Genomic DNA, 21,716 nt, shown 5'->3' on the forward strand with positions numbered 1-21,716 from the left:
ATATTTGAGTCACCTAGGTGTGGAAGACAAGGAGCAGAAGGGCATGGCTGCATATAATTGTTTATTTTTAGTGTTTTTGTTAAGCTACCACAATTCTATTACTGATTTTTTTTATGTGGCATATGATTAAAGTGCACTTCATCAATTGCCATGTACCCCTTGCCCATGTGTGAATGTGCATATATGTGTGTGTGTGTATATATGACAGAGAGTTAAACTGCTGAGTAACATGCCAGCCAACAGCACTAACCTGATATACAGATATGCACTTCTGCTAGGACAGTGCATAGTGGAGCTATTTCTCCTTGTGCTTGTAAGGTTACATCATGGATTGTGCTCTGAGGTGTGTTTATGGTCTGTAATCACACCTTAACACTGTGCTGTAGTGTTGTGACATTGTGATTTTAGTATGTGGTGATTTTTGAATTATCCATTCACATCCAAGCAAAAAGTCAAAATGGGTAGCATGTTTACCACAATGCTATTATTATATGTGTTTCTTAACTTCTTTCTTTTATTATTTATGTACCCCAGTAGTCACCAAAGGGGTAGGCATGCAATGAGCAAAATGAATATCTGTTACTCAAGCAAATGAAACAACCACCCCTCTGGTCTCTTGCATCCTAATGTCCTACACTGTGAGTCTGGTCTGCACTGAGGAGTAAATGTTGGAATATGCCCCATGAGTCATGCCACTTCTCAGCCTCTTACAAAGAGGTGAGCAGGTAGAGGTTTTGGCACCATTCCAAACTGGTTCACAGTTGTCTAAGCTGTTATTTGAACCTGTTTCTTTGGAGCTGCAGGTAGATATTCATGCACTAGCAGAACAACTGTTATGCTTACTTATCTCTTAAATTCTAGCCCCCCACACACACGCACACACATTTTCTTCTGTCATCCTATAGTGTAACCTTCCATAGTTGCAAAAAGAAAAAAAGAGCTAACAACAACTTTGAAAAGAATGTGACATACCTCTGTGACCATTCTGTGCTTCATGGTCAACTTCTTTGCACAAGGGAATTCTGAACAAAGCTAAAATAATGGGGGACAGATTTTAAGTAATTGTTCTTATAAACGTATAAGGTTGTTCAAATAACAGATTTTGTATTAGCATACATCTACTGAAGGCTGTGATCTGAGACTCAGATGTCTATCATAATTTAATAAATGTAATCCTCAATTATTTGCCAGAAAAAAAATGTTAGGAAATCATTTGAAATGTCTGGATCCCCTAGAGCAAGTCCCGAAATGTAGAGGCTGAATGGCTAAAAGATCGGACTTACATACGCTAAGTCTACGATGCCCTTTCTCTGAATATTCCCTTTCCCCCTCAGTGTATTTCATAGGTTCATAGCTGTTTACTAGGTCAATGACAAGTTCTGGTACCCTTGATAAGTGTAAGCAGGGGCTTGGGAGATGAAGCATTGATAAGCTAGGGCCTGGGAGATGAACCATTTGCAGGCTGCCTGTGTTCATCAGAGAATGTAAGTGCCAAACCAGGGATGAATTTCCTATTCCCTATCCAATTTTTCAAGTTACACTTGAATTGAGCTAGGAAGGAATACATACCTGTCTCTTCAGCAGGTCCTATTTATATCACAGGCAAGATTTATTTAGAAGGGGTAATTCTGGTGATGTTTGTTTTGTGGATATGCAGGAGGTTCATCTGAGTATAGTCTGGCAGTGACTTGTATGCCAGGCATAGATCTCCCCTCAACAGCATGTAGGAGACAGAATACAGGACAGGGATAGGGCCTTGAGGAGGTCTGTATAGGACATGTTACTTACACCCTGTATTGTTTTATTGAGGAACCTCTGTGGATATTCCAATTGCTGGATATTCCTGGTTAGGTACATGCCAAAGGGGCCATTGTACACAATGATAGGTCTAGAAAATGCTGATTATAGTGTAACAATGACTTCCTTCTACCTAGATGCCATACCTTTGTTTATAAATTGAACAACAATGAATGATTTCCTCACTACTGTAGACACATGATGGTCAAAGTTTAGATTAATGTCTATGTGTGTCCCCAAGTCCCTGACAGCTGGGTCAACTTTATGGTGTGTGTTATTAATGTGATAGTTGCCAGGAGTGGATGACTTCCTGAAGGATACTGTTGTGTATTTCTTGGCATTTGTTTTAGTGCATGGCTCTGACACCAGTTATTTGTCTGTGTCAGCCCCTTCCTGGAGAACATTTGTGTCAGTGGGATATTCAATGACAGCTCCTAATTTGCAATAATCTGCAGATTTAGTAAGCCAGAGGCCATTGACATCAGCCTTGACTTCAGAGAACTAAATGCCAAAAAAATGGTCCCAGAACCTACTCTGAGGGACTCCACTTGTGAATGGCCTCTATGTGGAGGTGGACTCTCCAGTTCTAACTTCCAGGGTCCTGTCTGTGAGCCAACTGTCTATCTCCTGGGTGACCTAAGGGTATGTATCTAACCTTTTGAGTTTTCCAATGCCAGAGTGGCATTGCCATGGCCAAGTCAAGGTAGACAGTGTGAACCATTTTGCTCTCATCCATTGCTTTGATGACCTTCTCAAAGAAGTCCATCAGGTTCATTAGGCTTGACCTGCTCTTGACTAAACCAAATTGCGTTGGGTCCAGTATCTGGAGGTTTCCTATGACATTATTGATCATTTCCATGATAATTCTTTCTATGGATTTGGATATAAGACTAGGTCTGTAGTTCCCAGGGTAAATGGCCCACCATTGTGCAAAGGGTCAACTGTTGCTGTTCTACATTCGTGATGCACAAACCCTGTTTGGAGGCTACAGTTGAGTAGGAATTCCAGAAAGCCTGATAGGTCATGTTTCGTACTATTTAGAAGGCATTCTGGGATATTGTCTGCACCCATTCATGCAGTGTTCTTGGCCTTAGAGAGAGCATTAAGGACCTGTTCCCTAGTGATAGCAGGGGAAGTTATATTTGATGGTATTTCCTGAGGGAAGGTTGAGGGGGAAGGAGGGCTAAAGTCAGAGCTGAATTTGTTGGCCAGTAGGTTTTCTATATATTGTGCCTCAGTATAGGTGGCTCCATTAACAATGAGCACTGCACACAATTGTGTATTGCCTTTGAGGTTGCAGACTAAACTAAAGAATGCCTTTTGTCCTTGGCCTGGGAGGCCAAATGTACCTCAAATTTGGCTTTGGTAGACTTTATTTGTCCTCTGAGTTCTTTGTTTAGTTTGATGAGAGTGCTTTTATCCGGCTTGGTGCTGTAACTCCTAATTCTTGCCATGGTTTTCTTCCTTCTGTTATGCAGCCTATTAGTGATGTAATTCCATCAGGGTGACTTGTTTTTTAAGTTAGTTATGTACTTCTTCCTGGTGGGTCCAGCTGCTTCTATGCAGCTATCAATATAGTTGTATACAGCTTCTGTGAACAGTTCTGTGTAGGTAGCAGTGTTCTCAAGGTTTATGGAGGCTCAAAACCTTGCCAGATTATCACTTAATAGTAGGAAGTAGTAGTTCCTGAATATTCCAGGGTTAGCTGGGGTTCCATTTTTTAGTTTTACTTCAAAGGAGGCCATTTTGTGGTCTGACCTTACCAGAGAAAACATTACACTAGGGGGGTGTACAGCACTCTCCCATATTATTGAGCAACAGATCCAGTATGGTTGCACCTGTGGTTGGTTTACTGGCAATCTGGTCCAGGGAGTTTGTGTTTATAAACTCCAGGAATGTATGTGCCTGTACATTTGGTGTCATATATGATTCCCAGATAACAGTGGGATAATTAAAGTTGCCCATGAATGTGGCATTAAGCTGAATGGTGAGTGTTTCCAGTAAGTTTAAATACATATTATGGTTTTCCTGGGTCTCATAGAGGGGCACCTATAGCTTGCAAGGAAGTGGTATGGGATTTTTCCTATGGTGATTTAAATACAGAGAAGTTCAAGTGCATTGTCCTGTTTGACCAGCTTTGAGGTATATTTATTTTTGATATAAATTCAGACACCTTCACCTTTAGTCCCTGTCTGTGTAATAGCTGGTCTAAAGGTGTGGAAGGCATTATAGCCTTGCACTGTTGGTGTGCTGTCTGTAGCTTTAAACCATGTTTCAGTGACTGCACAGGCATTAACATTCTCTAGGGTAAAGAAAGCTTGTAGGGAGTGGAGTTTTTTGTTTAGATTCCTAGCTGAGCAGTATCTCAGAGTTGGTATATATAAGTTTGGGTGTGTGAGGGTGCAGGGGGGGCTTCCCCCTACAAAAAGAATTTTTAAGGGAAGTGTAATTTTTGAGATTCACTGTTTTCTGGGTTTTCAGTCTTTTTTTTAGTCCAACACGAGTGCCAGCATTTTAGTAGGAAGCCTAAATGTTCTAAGGAGCAGACCATAAATATGAGGTAAAAACCTGAACATTCTGTGAAATTCTGGACAGTTCAGAGATATATTTCACAGAAATGCATTTCCCATATATCTTACAATGTGCTTTTCTTCCTTTAGTAATGCTGTTTATACTTATATGCATAACCTTAATGTTAGTATTGACAATTTAAACAATTCTATAAAAAATAATTTGTTGTCTGACATAAAAATCGATGAGTATAGAGCTGTATTTTTAAGGGTTGACCGTTTGGCATGTGATTTAAGAGCTAAAAAGGTTAAGAAATTTATGAGGGACAAGTTACAATATGAAAATAGGACTGCCTACCCTGGTCCTCCCAGCTCCCATAATTTACATGAGTATAATAACCACCAGACTGTTTCCAACAGAGGGGAACCTGGGGACAATAGTGAGGAAGACGAACAGGGTTACATTAATTCAGCCCCTTTAGAACAACCGCCCCGAGGAAGTCTGAGCGACTGAGGAACCAGAGGGGGAACAACAATGCGAAGCCCAGGAACAACTACAATTACAGCTATGGGTCCAGCACATATCCCCACAGGGGGAGGGGGAGAGGTAGGCGGAGAGGCAACAACTGGTAGAATACCCAAACCTTCCTTGTAACATCATTACTAATTCCCTAGGTGATCTCAAAATTTACAATTATAGTCACCTTGAAGTCACAGATGCTTCGGCTAATTTATTTGAGAAAGGGCTCACATTTGTTCCCACTCAAAGAGCCAAGATTGATCAGGTTTTGATTCAAATTAAATCTTACACTAGGAAACTTATTTTTAATTTTTTATTTGGGAACAGCAGTATTTCATGGGGGGACGATGCCGGGGATGCCAGAAGGAGGCCAAGTACTTACAATCCCCCCTTACATCCTATAGTTAACATCTTTCAAAAATGATGTGAGGGTAAAATTAGAAAATATATTGCTAACTTTTCTAGCTGCCCCACTAATTTAAACACGGACGAATGGAAATTGTTGACAGATATTTCTAAAAATAAGATTGTCTGTGTAATGAAGCCTGATAAGGAAGGGGGCCTTGTGGTCATGAGTACAAACGACTATATTAGTAAAATGCTGTCAATATTATACACAGATGCATACAAAGAGATCTCAAAAAACGAGATGAATATTGCACTACACAAAATTCATTTGGTTTTGGAATACGATTTTATGAAAAATTTGTACCCCAGGACCCCTACCATTTTTGAGATACCGAAAATGCACAAGAGCCTGTTCGATCCCCATTAAGGCCAATCGTAGATGCTAAAGCCTCAAAAACCTTTTTTATTGCTAGATTTCTTGACCAACAGATGAAAAGTGTTCTAGACAGGTACCCTTATTTATTAAAAGACTCTTCGGACTTTTTGGCCAATTTCACTGACAGTTTATACATTGAAGACACCATTTTTGTAACAACTGATGTAAAGGACCTTTTTCTGTAATTCCCCATGACATTGGAATTGAGTGTTTTTTTGAGTTTTTATATCTATACTCTGGTTTTGGACACACTAAATGTTTAAACACTCAGACGTTTAATGGAAGTTGTCTTGGAAAACAATTTTATTAGTTTCGAAAGTCAGTTATTTAGACAAAAAAATGGAGTGGCAATGGGCGCGGCATGCACAACCAGTCTTTGCCAACATGGTAATGACTTTTTGGGAAACTAACATAATTTTTAGATTTGAGTTTGCAAATTCTTGGTCTTTGTGTAAGTGCTTCCTTGATGACATCATTCTTTTCTAGAGAGATACCATAGATAGATTAGATCAATTTTTTTTATTTGATTAACGGGTCCACTGAATTTTTGAGATTTACTATAAAAATCAATTTTGATTGTGTGAACTTCCTGGATGTTTCTCTTAAGAAAAATAAAGTGGCCCCAAAATTTGAATCAACACTTTACAGGAAACCCACTTACTCCAACTGCCTTTTACACTTTGATAGCTGGCACCCCCTTCACCAAAAGAAGGCATTAGTTAAGGGTCAGTGTGTAAGACTGGCCCAAATTGTCAGTGACGACACATGTTTTAAGGATGAATGCACAAAATTAGGGCAAATCCTTTCTAGAAGGGGGTAGCGATTGTCTCTCTCTGATTTTTGTGGACGTTGAGAGAAAGAGAGCTTGTTACCCCTTTTAGGGTCACACAATAGTTAGATGGGAGGAGGGACAGTAGGTCACCAGAAAGAAATCAACTATAATAAAGCCATCGTTCTTCCATTCAGTATTCATTTTAATGGTATACATGATATTATATGAAAGAACGGGTCTATATCACATAGTCGAAGTTCATAACTACGAACACCTAATGGTCGAACCATTATGTCCGAAGTTACAGAGCTTCGACAATGTAAAAAAAAAAAAATAACGGACAACAAAATAAATTGTTGTAAGCAGGGGGGCAAGCCCCCCTGTACCCCTCACACTCCTCATTACTTAAATATACCAACTCCGAGATCGCACCACATTGAAGTGAATGGAATCCTCCGCTAATGGAGATTTCCATTCAGGCACTTGAACTTTTACAAATTCGAACGTATGGTCTCGACCATATGTGGTTCGAATTTGTAAAAGTTCAACTATGCGATAGGAACCCCAAAGAACTGGGCTATATTTGGTGTTGAACAAGAATTTATTGAAAAAGTGGGTGAAAATATACCAGAAAGATGTGTGTTTTAAATCAATGATGGAAAGAATACTGAATGAAGCGACAGAGGGAAGGGTGATTAAATGTGGCCACTGTTCCCAATGTAAGAACATTTTAGAAGGGTCCGAGGTTTATAGTGATGGATTTGGCAACTTAAAATTGACAATGAGATACTATTATGACAGTAAAGGTGTGATTTATGTAGCTAAATGTCAACAATGTAAAGCATTTTATATTGGTAAAACTGTTAGACAACTTAGGAACAGAATCTACCAACATGTATATGATATTGGTAAAAAAGATGAACATAATGCTTTGTATAAGCATATTAAGAATTTTCCAACACATTCTTTCAAATTCAGTGTCATTGACAGTGTCAGACAGGGACCAAGGGGTGGACTAGTTGATTTGTACCTTGAATGTAAAGAACTACAATGGCGGTTAAGATGTAATGCAGGGAATACACCTGGTTTAAATGAGTTCATTTCTATAGCAAGTTATTTGAAATTGAAATCTATGTTTGCTATTTAAACTGTTTTTATAAAAAAATATACGTTTTGGTGATTGCTATCATGTTTTTAATGGTTTTTAATGTTCAAACAAACTGTGACCTTGTATGTATTTTAGACATACTTTAAGGAAATGGGACCTTTAAGAGTTTTACTGGTCTCAATTAAAATAGTAGTCAGGTGTTTTTTCACTGCTATAAAAGCTGGCATTGTTTTAATCTTGTCATTCTGAAGAAGTCAATCACTTGATGGATGAAAGCACTAAATGTGGAAATACACGTGTGTGCCTTTTGCTTAAGGTGCTATCCTTTGTGTTTTTTAAGTTATTTTTTAGACTTTGTTCATACTTATATGCATACATACATCTTCTTTTTCTTTCGGCTGTTCCCATTAGGGGTCGCCACAGAGGATCATCTGTTTCCATTTCTTCCCGTCCTCTGCATCTTGCTCTGTCACACCAACCACCTGTATGTCCACTCTCACCACATCCATAAACCTTATCTTAGGCCTTGCCCTTTTCCTGTTACCTAGTAGCTTCATCCTTAGCATCCTTTTCCCAATATATTCTGCATCCCTCCTCAGTACATGTCCAAACCAATGCAATCTTGCCTCTCTGGCTTTGTCTCCAAGCCGTCCAACCTCGGCTGACCCTCTAATATACTCATCCCTAATCCTGTCTACCCTGTTCACACCCAGTGCAAATCTTAACATCTTTAACCCTGCCACATCCAGCTCTGACTCCTGCCTTTTTGTCAATGTCACTGTCTCCAACCCATATAACATAGCTGGTCTCACTACCCACTTGTAGTCCTTCCCTTTCACTCTTACTGGTACTCATCTGTCACAAATCACTCCTGACACTCTTCTCCATGCACTCCACCCTGCCTGTACTCTCTTCTTCACCTCTCTTCCACACTCGCCATTACTCTGAACTGTTGATCCCAAGTATTTAAACTCATCCACCTTCGCCACCTCTACTCCTTGCATCCTCACCATTCCTCTATCCTCCCACTCATTCACACACATATATTCTGTCTTAGTCCTGCTGACCTTCATTCCTCTCCTCTCTAGAGCATATCTCCATTTCTCCAGGGTCTCCTCAACCTGTTCCCTATTCTCGCTACATATCACAATGTCATCTGCAAATTTCATAGTCCACGGGGACTCCTGTCTGATCTCCTCTGTCAACCTGTCCATCACCACTGCAAATAAGAAAGGGCTCAGAGCTGATCCTTCATATAATCCCACCTCCACCTTAAACGCATCTGTCACTCCCACTGCAGATCTCACCACTGTCACACTACCCTTGTACATATCCTGTACCATTCTTACATACTTCTCTGCACTCCCGACTTCCTCATACAATACCACAACTCCTCTCTAGGCACCCTGTCATATGCTTTCGCTAAGTCCACAAAGACACAATGCAACTCCTTCTGACCTCTGTACTTCTCCATCAACACTCTCAGAGCAAACATTGCATCTGTAGTGTTCTTTCCTGGCATGAAACCATACTGCTGATCACTAATCATCACCTCCCTTCTTAACCTAGCTTCTACTACTCTTTCCCATAATTTCATGCTGTGACTGATCAGTTTTATCCCATCTGTAGTTACTATAGCTCTGCACATCACCCTTATTCTTAGAAATTGGTAATGAATGCAAATATTTAAGGAAGGCATTAGTGCCCTTCTAGCCTGCCAATATCTGAAAATAATTATCCCCATAATAAGTGTGAGAACTTTTCTTCAAAATAACTGTAATTGAACTAGTGCTTGATAACACAGATTGTTATTTTTAATGGAACTGTACTTGTTGAGGATTTGGAGATCCCCTCCACTAGCTTGCTTTTAAAATCATGCTGCCTACTCCCGAACATCATCTTCTTAATATGACCACAGTAAGTACGGGCATGTATTATGTATTATGAATGGAAGAAAACCAAAGCAAACAGTGCATATTTTGCACAGCTGAAATACTTTTTGATTAAAAAAGTGCTAGAAAAGAACAAGCAAAATGATGGCTACATATGGAGTCCCCTACTCCCAGAGGCTCCCTCCTAACTAATATAATCAACTGTGAAATAACCACAGCTTGGAGAAAGAAATGAATCCACTCACTGTGGCAACCCCATAGTTCACACAATATTTGAAGACATAACATTTTCAGTACAATTTATAGTACTAACTCTAACCACTATAAAATTTCTAGATTCTTAAGCAACAATTCACATTTGGGTGTAGTTATGCAAGGTTTACACTTGGCTAATGTGGTCTTTTCTAGGTTAGCCATAATTAAGTCTGGGAATTCAGTGCTCGTTCTACCAGCATAAATAGTTGTGTCAGATATAGTCTGCTTGAGAGAAAGCATGACAAAGCACTAACATCTTGTGTCAGTTTAATACTGCTCTGCATTATTTCATAAAAAATAACATACCATTTAGTCTAATACCAGGCAAATTTTCTATCCAATGGTTTTGGAGAGTGGAGTATTTAAAGAAGTTTTCAACTCCCCATATGCATTCTATTTGGTATTATACCTTTTCATAGTGGTATCCCACTGGGTATCTAGATTACCACTGGCATGCATACTGCTTCAGTAGGAATTCTGATCTAAGCAATGCTCTGATCCAATTTGTAGCATCTTAGGAAAGTGGTTCTGTACTTAGCAGGTCCAGTACAACAAGATGAGAGCAGAAACTGCAAAGTAACATGTGACCACAGAGGAAGAGCTGAAGAAGGAATGTTAATGCAAGAAACAAGTCAGGTATTCCTTATTATTGATTTATGCTTCAGCTATTTTACGAATAAACCATTAATAATTATTTCATTATACACTATCACCCAGAAGTTACTACTCTGAGTATGACTTCATATTCCCCCTGTCTATTGTATTGAACTAAAATAATACATACACCTTGACCAGAAACAAGATCTATGAAGTAAGTTATGGGTAGATGAATGTTCAGAACGTGCACAAGCCGAATAACATAATGCAAAATATGTTTAAGTCCATGAAAGAAGATTATATTTAAAAAATATAACTGCAAAGTCTTAATACATAAAATGGTATGTATGAACATGTGTACTAATATGGATACTCTGTTCAAGATGAATTTCTAAACAGTTTAAATACAATGCCAAATTTAAGAAGCAACTTTTTTGATGTGGTGTTGGTCTAACAATATCTTAAAGAATTACTGAAAAACTCCCTAAATCCCCAAATCTTATTGTTACTGATACAGAAGTACGTAAAGATCACATTGGACTCTACTCTTTTATTGGCCAAGGTTACTGACAATATTATTAGCAAAACACTCTACCAATTAAAACAATGCTATAGATTTTCACCCCATCTCACCCCCACTGGGTGATAGTGTATAATGAAATAATTATTAATGGTTTATTGGTAAAATAGCTGAAGCATAAATAAATAATAAGGAATACCTGGTGGGAGGATGGCATAATGGTTAAGGTGTTTACCTTACGAACACAAGGTCCAGGGTTTGATTCTCACATGGGGCCTAATTGGCTAGGCTTGAAATGGCCCACAAGGGTAGTTAGCCTAGTACTAATCTATGAACCTATGAACCTACAGCTTATAATGCTTTGCTTAAAAATGTGCTTATCCCAAAAATTGAATATGGGTATCCCACTGTGTACCTAGATTGTAGCTGAAACACAAAAACTATGCAGATGTGTTCTTCTTGCAGAACCCCAAACTCATCACTGCCATCTTCTACAACAATGTACCTGGCTACCTATATGTGACAGAGCCACATTTCTTCTTAGCTATCAAATCTACAAGATGTTAAAATGTGACACTGTCCCCCACTCATGAAAAATTTAGAAATCAAGGAGCCAAACTACACACATTGAGATAGCCAAGATGATAACATTACCCTCTCTAGACCTCATTTTAAAAACTCCACAGGAGAAAGAGCTATTTCTAAGCTAGACCTAGCTGTTTGGAATCAGTTACCTGCTAAAGTTAGTTCTGCATTGTTAATTTTGTATACCCCAGATATGTCTCTCTCCTGAAACAGTCCAAGGTTTTTAGAAGACTGACAAAATACTACTGCATCTGTGACACTGCATGCATACAGAGCAGAAGCTTTTAAACATTGTCTCATCTTTAATGGTGTTCTTATCATTTTATAACTTTGTATACATCCTACTAACAGATTTACTGATGTTGTTTAACTGTCTAGAGGAGGTAAGTCGTCTATGACTATTTGTTAACAAAAGTTACCTTCCTGTTGTGCGAGTAGCCCACCACTTTACAGATCTTCTATATTATATATGTTTTGCATTGTTTCAACATCAGAAGAATTTATTTTCTATTGCATTACTCAGTGGCAACCTGTTCAGCAATTTTTCTAGCTGACAATGCCTTAATCAAACAATAACCATGAGCTTGTTGCTTATTCATTATCATGAAGGTACGAAAATGCTTGCATTTTTTTTTCATTTTAGATCACAGCCTCCACCACTGATCCTCAATCGCTTTCTTACTGACTAGTTTAGAATAAAGGTGGGGGACATCTGCAACAGCCAAGAAGATATTTTTTATCTATTTAAATGAAGGAAAACATTGAAGAGGGAAAGTTGTCTTACTCCCAGGACTGTGGCTGTGCACTGATGCTCTAAGTCTGTGCCTCATGGGTGGAACCAGTGAGCCTCTGGCCATCCCTCCTAATACTGTTGTAACATGCATGTTGGAGACCTCCCCCCATACCTCGGTTGGATGTTGCTATGGCAGCAGCAAAAACCTACACTCTCTCTTCTAAAGAAGGAGGAACAGGATAAGTCAATGAGTAGATGCTTTTCATTTTTGTGGCATCTGGCAGACAGGAAGGCAAGGGATTTGAGTTTAGTCACTACTGTGGATACTGTGAGATGAATACTCTGCAGAATGAGCCGTTATTCAATCAGCACCTGGATGAGCTATTATTCAATCAGCACCTGGATGTTTCTTGACTTAAAAGCTGTCTTGTGACATAAGACTAAGGAGATGTAGTTTAAATATTACTTGTGCGCCATTACCATACCTCTGAACTATACAGAGTTTTGCAGAATGTCTAGATTTTTGGCTCATATTTTTGGTCTGTTCCTCATAAAATCTGTCTTTTTCCTGAAAAATTACTGGGATGATCTGAGGATTGTGTTCACTAAATAATGACATACATTTGAGTTTCAGACTTCAAATCCTTCAGAAAATGTATGTTAAAACAAATCTTGTTATTCTAGCAACTTTCTAAGCTTATAAGAGTAATATTTAAAATATGTCCCTATTTTTGGGACTTTGTCCCCCCATTTTGTCAGACTTTGTCCAGATTTCTTGCACTGAAAGGTTGAGAGGTATGACCCATTACACAGTGATAGACTCATTTTAGTTTTTTGAGCCACTGTAGTTTACCTAACCTTCAGTTGTAAGCTCTAAAAGACTTCTCCTGGGTCAGGTGTTAGCTGTGTATGCTGACACAGTCATTTATTTTTTTATGTTTTGATTTTTTCATTTGTTAGTCAGTTTTTTGGCTAGTCTTAAGACCAGCTATAGCAACAACCAAAGGCACCAATAAACATTTACAAGCAAAGCTTACATAAAACATGAAGCATGTTGCCTAACAGTTAGTACATATAATAATGTAAATATATACATAACATTCACTATGTTTAAAACTGAGCTAATTAAAGTGACACTAGGAAAGAGATATGTATCAAACAATAAAGAAACTCTGCACTGCAAGGTTTCAAAACATAATAGTTAATTTATATTGCTGGTGAGAAAAAAATAAGATAACGATGAAGCTGGAGTCAGGAATGTAGTATGAGGTAAACATGTAGATTGAAGACAAGAGGATAGACAAGGATAGAGAGTATAAAGACTTAACTGAGGTCCTTGTAGTACCTACATCAAACCTTATCTTTTAAGTGGTTGTAGAGGAGTTGTCTGAAGAGATATATGGTAATCAGGTTTCTGATATCAGTAAGTACGAAATTCCACATGACTGCACCCCAGCCATGTTTTTACTCTATGTTTGTCTTGGATCATGATAGCATCATCTTTAATGTACAAGCAGAATCAGATTTAATCATAAGTAAATTATCATTCCTAGAATTTGGAAAAGGAAATTGTGAGACACAGAAAACAAGACAATTATTTAAAAAGACTGGAATATCTTCAATAATGACTCAGAAAATTCTAATTAAGAGCCTGTCAAGTGAGTTGTATTACATTATTAACATCAACATTCATGAACACATACCAGTAAGGTCGAAAATACAAGTAAAATCAAAAATGAAGCTATACAACAGAAAAAAAGCTTAGCTTTCAAAAATAGTCCTCTCCTAAAACTAAACATTGAGTAAATAAAGTTCAGACTACATTTTAATTTCTTGTCAAATCTCCTAGATCCAACTACAAACTCGAATTGATCTCAAACAAGGAAAGCAATAATAAATTGTTCTTTAATTACCTCAATAAAACTAAAATAAGTTGTGAATCTAATAAACAGTTAAGTGATCATAAAGACAAAGGAAGAAGACAGCATATTTACAGAAAGATTTATGCAAATTGCATTAGAAAAACATGTGAAAGTTCAACAGACAAGAAGCAGGGGAGACATCCCTTATATATTTATAATAACTGCGGACACAATTAAAATTTAAATGTCAAGTTCCATGGAATAGGACAGCATTCCTGATAGTTTCCTATACAGAATGGAAAACCCTAACTAAATCCCTATCAGCTATGTTAAGCAAAACATTAGCAAGTTGAAACATCACTGACGTCTCATGAGAGACTGAAGTGGTACCAATTCACAAACTGGGTCACAATTTTCAACACATCAACTTGACAAGCATTCATATTTTATCATTTAACTAATTGTTGAAAACAAATAAATCATTCTGTAATATATGTATGTGTGTATATATATATATATATATATATATATATATATATATATAAAGGCTAATGTTAAAAGTAACAGAAGTAAAGTAAGAGATAGGACTCACCATCAAATAAGCATAATAAATATGAAGCTTATATAATATTCATTACCACTGAGCCATAACAAAAACAAGGTAATGTGTCTATCTTTTTTGTAAAGGAAAACTCATCTAAGGAGAGGAGTACCAATTTTCCAGCATAAAATGTTTTGGAGTCATTGTGGCTAAAGCAGTTTCAAATTATAGTGTGTTATCATAATCATGGAATAAATAAAATAAGTAGCATTCTACGTTTTATATTATATATATGAACAGAAGTTGTAGCAGCTTTTCAGCTTCATCCCACTATTCTTTGACTTAAAGACATGACTACCAACAATGATAAAAAATCAGCATAATACTGATTACAATGCCAGCATGTAGGTTTGCCCATGTTGCACATTTTCCATAGTTTAGACATAGAATAACATATGCTGTGCAAAATGTGGCATTAAAGAGATGCATTTCTTACAGGTAGAGGTAATACAGACACTTTTTGAAGTTAAGTAACCATTCTGCATCATCCTTGTCATCAGAGAATCTTTGAGTCATAGTTTCCTGTGTAGCTTTGCCAGATATTTGACTTCTGAATATAATTTAATGAGATATTGTTGTACCAGGGCATGCTGGTTCTTTTTCCTAAGTCAAGATTAATACTTTAGTTTTTTTTATTCTGTTTGAGAAAAGGCTGAATAATTTGATTGTTAATTTATTTTTTTTGCATCTTATAACTGAAAGGCATGTAGAAAACATTTGCTAACTGGAACTGTAAGCTTTCAGCACTTGCTATAGTAAAACAGAAGAGTAATCAGTAGCTTTCTTGGTTAGACATGGTATATCAAAGTAAATCTAAAGCTTAATAATGTTGGAAAGATGTGGTTTGTAATATGAAAGTTAAGCAAAGTGAAAGAGGCAATGCAAACATAGCATCCTATAACAGTATAGAGTTCCATTAGAATGATTTTTTCTGTAATCTATACTAATAAAATGTCATATTGAATTCTTGACAGATTAATATAGTACTGGAAAACTGTCTAATCTAAGCTATTAGGGAATGAAAGCCCAATCTACAAGGATGATGAGGTAAGAGAAAGCCAAGGAATACGTGAAGAATGTACACATCAAAGAAATTTCATAAGCATTCTTCTTTAAATTAATTCTTAGAAGGATAAATTAATACATATAATAAATGGAATAATATTGGTGCTATAAACGAATGTTTTAATGCATTTACTGAAGCAAGTGATAAATAATTAAGATTAAATGCATTTAATCTAGTTTCTATTAAATCTTAAAAATATTATAAAACAGAGTACCTGAAAGGTGGACCTGGCAAGACTTTATAATGCTTAATCATTTTAAGTAGTTTGTTTGATACTAATATTTCTATAACATCTTATAGCACTGAACAAAAAGATAATATTTCAGATTTTTGATAACTGATTTTCTGTCCACAAATATTTTGTATAATAGACTATTTTTGTTTTATGATCCATATCGGTTGTCTGTTGTTGTCCAAGCCTTATGTAAGAATATCATACTGGCAAACCATTCAGTAAAACCTATAAGAAGACCCATTCATACTAGATTTTTCATTGTGTAATGTCTTAAACCTTCTGTAGTGGTTTGTCTGTTATCAAAATCATATCAAATCAACTACACAAGCTATAATTAGGGTCTATATTATATAATCGCATGGGAACAATGTCGAACACTCTAATGAGCGAAAATATAGAAACTTGAAATCCTTATTGTGGGGGGCTGTGCCCCCCACACCCCCCACTAAATATATATTCAAACTCAGAGATCATACTACAGTTAGGAAAGGGCAAATATCCTACTTTCAATGTACTGCTATCTCAATAATGAAACGTTGAGTTCTGGCATTTTCGCTCATTAGAACGTTTGACATTGTTCGCATGCGATTATATAATATAGACCCCCTATAATTATATGTTTTTGGTTAATTATTAGTATTCCATTCAATGCATAATACAAAACAAAATAAAATAGAAAAAACAGATTATACAAAATAAACAATGGTGCAGATTGGGGCAATTTTTAATTTTAATTTATGCAAAGCTATTATAATATAAATTATGTATCAACAGAATTTCTAAATGTCAACATTGTTACTTTTAAAATATTTGAAGTATAGATTTCAGTTTTCATAGACATCATACATCACTGTGCAATGTAGTGTGGAAGGTGGCAATGTGCAAGGAGAGGGTGATTCCAAGCCACAAGTAGCATAGCTGTGAAATAGTAAAAATAGCACAATATACACTGTTTATAAATGAGCAAATAACAGTGGAAATAGGGTTCCCTGTAAAACATGGATTCCAATTATGTAAGCAATGCCACAAAACATGGCAGAGTGATTTGAAGATTGGTGCAAAGTCCCATAGCATTCAGGTTCTACTATGAGTTGTCAGCTTTCTAAAAATTGAGGAGCTGAAAGGATAGAAAACATGTCCAAAACTAAGAAGGAAAATAAAATGTTAAAGTAAATTCGGCTGTATATTATGGTTGCCATCAATGATCACATTTCCCTTGTGGACGACAAAATGCTCATGCACTCTACCACTGTAAGTCAGTGTGAATCTCTTACCATGGATCTGCGTGTACCAAATATGCATCCCACTCTGGAAGGATGTCACAAAAAGCATAATGAACATTATCAGTGCACCTAGTTGATAGGGTTGCCACTTATCTCTCTTTCTGCAGTTCTGTCCTGTGTGTGGGGGGAGGGCTTGAAAATGTTAAGTGTGTTGATACTTTACAAGAAAAAAATATTTACTGACTTTTCTCTAAATCTCACAGAAATCTTTGATACTACATTTAAGTTATCTTAACATATAAACTATTATAAATAACTGACTTTTAAAGCTTAGCATTTCAATACTGTGTTGCTGCTTATGTAAATTTGTCAGAAGAGGTGACAACTGCCTTTAAACCCCTGACTGATCTAATTGCTTTGTTTTGCTATGAAAGGGGAGTGTTACGTTTTCCTCCTCTTTGCCGTAGAAACAGTGGAAAACAGTTCCACAGCTTTCTGTGTTTTTGACATTAACAAGGTTAATTGTCCATCTAAGATTGACAGCAGTACCTGACAGTTCTGTCATGTAGGTGGAGATCAATTCCTCTGCAAAGTATGTGACAAGTTAAGCTTAAAAAAAGTATGTGAGCTTTCCGTTCCTTGGACTATGAAGCAAGTAAATGAAAGTTTTAAAAAGCACAAGCTGGTTTCTGGTACCTACCCAATACTACAACCATACTGTAGGGAGGAAAGAAACCTAAGCATTGACTTAAACTGTAGGAAAGGGCAGAGTTTTCCTTTAACATAAATATACAACTTATCTTCATAGTCTCTAAAAGTATGCCAAATTATTTAACTATATTACATTCAAGAAAAAGATTATTAATAATTTGTAATAAACCACAAAAAATATTTTTGAGTATTACTTTTGTATAATAATGATGATGCTTTAACAGCCATTAATGTGGTGTGTGTGTGTGTGTGTGTGTGTGTGTGTGTGTGTGTGTGTGTGTGTGTGTGTGTGTGTGTGTGTGTGTGTGTGTGTTTGTCTGTGTGTATCTGTGTGTGTCCTGAATGTTAGAAAAAACTCCTACATAAATTTATACCATGTAGACGCAGTCTTGTATGTATGTAACCCTCTTAAAATCTGATTATTTAATGATTCTCAACCAGGTTCATAAAAAAGTCTTAATTACTACACCAACTCAATCAAAGTATTCTGAAGTAATCATTGTTACAGATAATTTCTACGTTTTCATTTATTTATCCTGCTTCCATCTTTCTAATAATTGCCCATAATAATAGTCAGATACGACTTAAAATGTATTAGTTATAAACTTTAGTAACTTGTGTACAAGTGTCACATAGTAACTTAGGACTAGATGTATCATATGTAGTCTGCCATCCTGCTTAGGCCTATATAAAATTATTCTTTTAAATGCAAATTAATCTGCTTCCCCATATCTCAGAAAAGAAAATACCTATTAGTTTAGTTTCCAATTTTTCTAGAAGTAACCAAAGTGGAGCTTTATAACTTCCTAATGAAAATAGAAATGCTTTCAGTAATTGTACTTTTTTCTCATAGCTTTCCATTTCTGAACTTTAACTCATCATAACTTGTGAAGTGTTTTCCCTTTGCTCATAACCAATGTACATAGAACTAAACTGTATCCCTATTACAGAAGCGATATCTTTGGAGAAAGAAACCACTTCTATCTCTAGTGAAAGCTATACCCAATACTCTTTATAACCAGTATGCAACTGTAAGTGCTGCATTGCACGTTTCATTATATTTAATAAAGATCAAAACTGGTCAGTCATATCAGTGTATTATGTCAGCATATAAACTTAATGGTGGAAAATTTAAGTGCATTGTAGACATCTGCATGTTAACTTGATGCACCATTGTAATCAAGTATATATATGATAAAAGCGTACTTAATGAGCACCCTAGTCATATGCCTGTCTATATATTCTCCCCAAAACACCATTAAGTACCTAGTAATAAAAGGGTTTGCAAAACAATTTTCATAAATATCTTTAATCCAACTCACCAGCTTTGTGTTGAGACTTAAAGGTGATAAAGCATGCATTAATTGTGCATGAGAAACAGAACTCTATGCCTTTTCTGTGACTGATCTATACAGTAACCCATGTTCTTCCTTAAGCTGTGGTCTTCTCATACACTCCTTTACAGTCCACTGTGTTCCTAATATATTAAAGTTACCATTTACCTTGCATTTCTGCTGTTAAGTGGGTGTCAGTAAGTGGTTCATTCTTTGTTGAAACGTACATGCTAATAATGTATAGTCATAATGAAGCAGTTAAATAGGCCTCCAGTTGTCATGATTCTTATGTCCTGGCACCTGATAGGTAACTGACTATGACCCTATCCTTGCACAGCTTGGTAAGTGGTGCATCAACGTCTCTCACTATGGAATAACCTATAACTAGGATGTTGGATTATGTGAAGGTTTGCCTTATGGGCTCTTGAACTGAGTCAGTGTGACACTTAGATGTATGCTTTATGGTGGGTGCTGCCTGTGTTGTATGTTTCTTAGAGCTTTTGGGCATATCCTACAGTTTATTGAGGGTTAGTTAAAGTCTCCAAAAAATGGAGGTCTTGTTTATAGTGAGTTGTTATGTACATTTAGGAACTTTACATGATTTTCTTGGGACATAAAGGGTGCCCTGTAACAGGCTATAAACTGATAGTTTTCCATGTTTAGTGTGATTTGGGGCTCACTGAATTCCATCTGTAGGTCTCTGGCAATCTGTTTAGAGGTGATACCCATATTTCATCATGTCTAAAGGCATGGTAGGTACAAAACACAGTTATGGAGGGAGTACTTTTTGAACATTTAAACTAAGATTCAGAAATTACACAGATATGAATATGATCTAAATGCAGATGACCCTCAAAGTTAGGCAGTTTGCTGTTCTAGCATTCAGCAGAGCCACCTCAGTGAGTCTGTTTTGGATTCAATATGTTAGTTATGTTGGAATGTCAGTTAGTTGGACTCTGCCTAAATAGGGCACTATGTGGACAGCAGAAGCTTTAGTCAGGACATGGAAACATTGGACTGACAGGTGCAGACCATCCTTTTCAAAAGGAGTAAGACTGTCGAACATATTGTCCTCATGGAATGGCACCAACTATTTAACCAATTGCTAAAGCCAATTATCATTTTTTTATAATTATTCATTCTTGGAGAAGGAAGGATTCCACTCTGTACCTGATTCTTATCTGTGTTTGTGACATACATGATCACGCTGCAAGATGTCTGTCTGCTATATCCCTCAGGGTTTTGCATCTCTGGTTGCTCTCCTCCACATGGGCCACCACCACATCATTGCAATGTTTGTTTGGTAAAAGATCTAAAGAGCCCTTGAGATACCAGATGTATTGACAGAGTCACCAGTCACTAAAACATTTCTGTTTACAGAGTGGTTTGGTGAACTGGATTTGAAATAATTTAGTTTTTGGTGACTGTTTGTCGAAAATACAACTTTAAACTTGACAATGACTAAGCAGTAAAGTTTATGAAGCTGTTAGTACAAAACAAATATCAGCAAAATTACAATGAAACTATGAGTGAACTGCAATGCCAAGTTAACATTCAATGCAAAGTACTTCAAATGTGATTGTCACATGACAGCTAACATCATTTTTTACAAAAGCCATGAAACATTGTATTTATACTTAAGTAATGTTTGACATTTGAATAGCTGAATACTCGTGTGCATGTGTGTGTGTGTGTGTGTGTGTGTGTGTGTATGCCTCTTTCTCTCTCTCTCTATATATATATATATGTATATATATATATATATATATATATATATATATATATATATATATATATATATATATATATATATATATATATATATATATATATATATATATATATATATATATATATATATATATATATATGTATACACACACACACACACACACACACACACACACACACAAACATATACATATATACAGAGATAGAGACAGACATAAACATTAAAAAACACAAACATTAAGCTACATGTTATACCCTTAATTATGGAAATTTATTGTATAAGAAATAAAATACACAATGCATTACATAACTCTGGCCAATGGTCCAGTACCTCCAAAAAACACACGATCAGCTCATCTCTCTTCCACCTCTCTAGGTGGTCCACCTGTTCTCCAGTGTGGTGATCCCAGACAGGGATGACAGAAGATTCTCCTGCCAAATGTCAGTCTTTGTCTAATCCTACAGCAGGTAGAGGAAGATTTTGTTCTCCTTGATAGACCAGTTTGAGGTATGATCCTGGGCTTTGATGTATTACATTGCTCAGATCAATGTGTATGAGAACAAAGCATATTAGGATGTGAACCACATCCACTGTGGTGTGACATCACTCCACCCAGCCCATGCGCCCATTAAGGAATGCTACATTATTGAAATGCTAAATGCAGAAAAGTTTTGTATAATAACAGGACATGTCATCACAGACTTCTATGAAGTTATTTTTTTTCATAATAGGTTCATAGGTTCATAGGTTGGTACTAGGCTATCAGCCCTAGGGCCTATACAAGCCTAGCCATAATAATTCCCTGGCTATTTCTTCCCACATTATTTACTTTCCTGGACCCCTGTCTAGCAGGGCGACTGACGTGATCCCTGGGGTGAA

The 21,716-nt window shown here is 36.7% G+C and overlaps 1 protein-coding gene across 3 annotated transcripts in view; it reads left to right on the forward strand.

Moving 5' to 3' along the window:
- LGR5 (leucine rich repeat containing G protein-coupled receptor 5) overlaps window positions 1-21,716 on the forward strand; it is a 1,626,452-nt gene that overhangs the window by 724,914 nt on the left and 879,822 nt on the right. The gene's annotated exons all lie outside the window — the stretch shown is intronic.

Source organism: Protopterus annectens, chromosome 11.part0, assembly GCF_019279795.1.
Source record: "Protopterus annectens isolate FY-2018-M chromosome 11.part0, PAN1.0, whole genome shotgun sequence".
Lineage (NCBI taxonomy): Eukaryota > Metazoa > Chordata > Ceratodontiformes > Protopteridae > Protopterus > Protopterus annectens.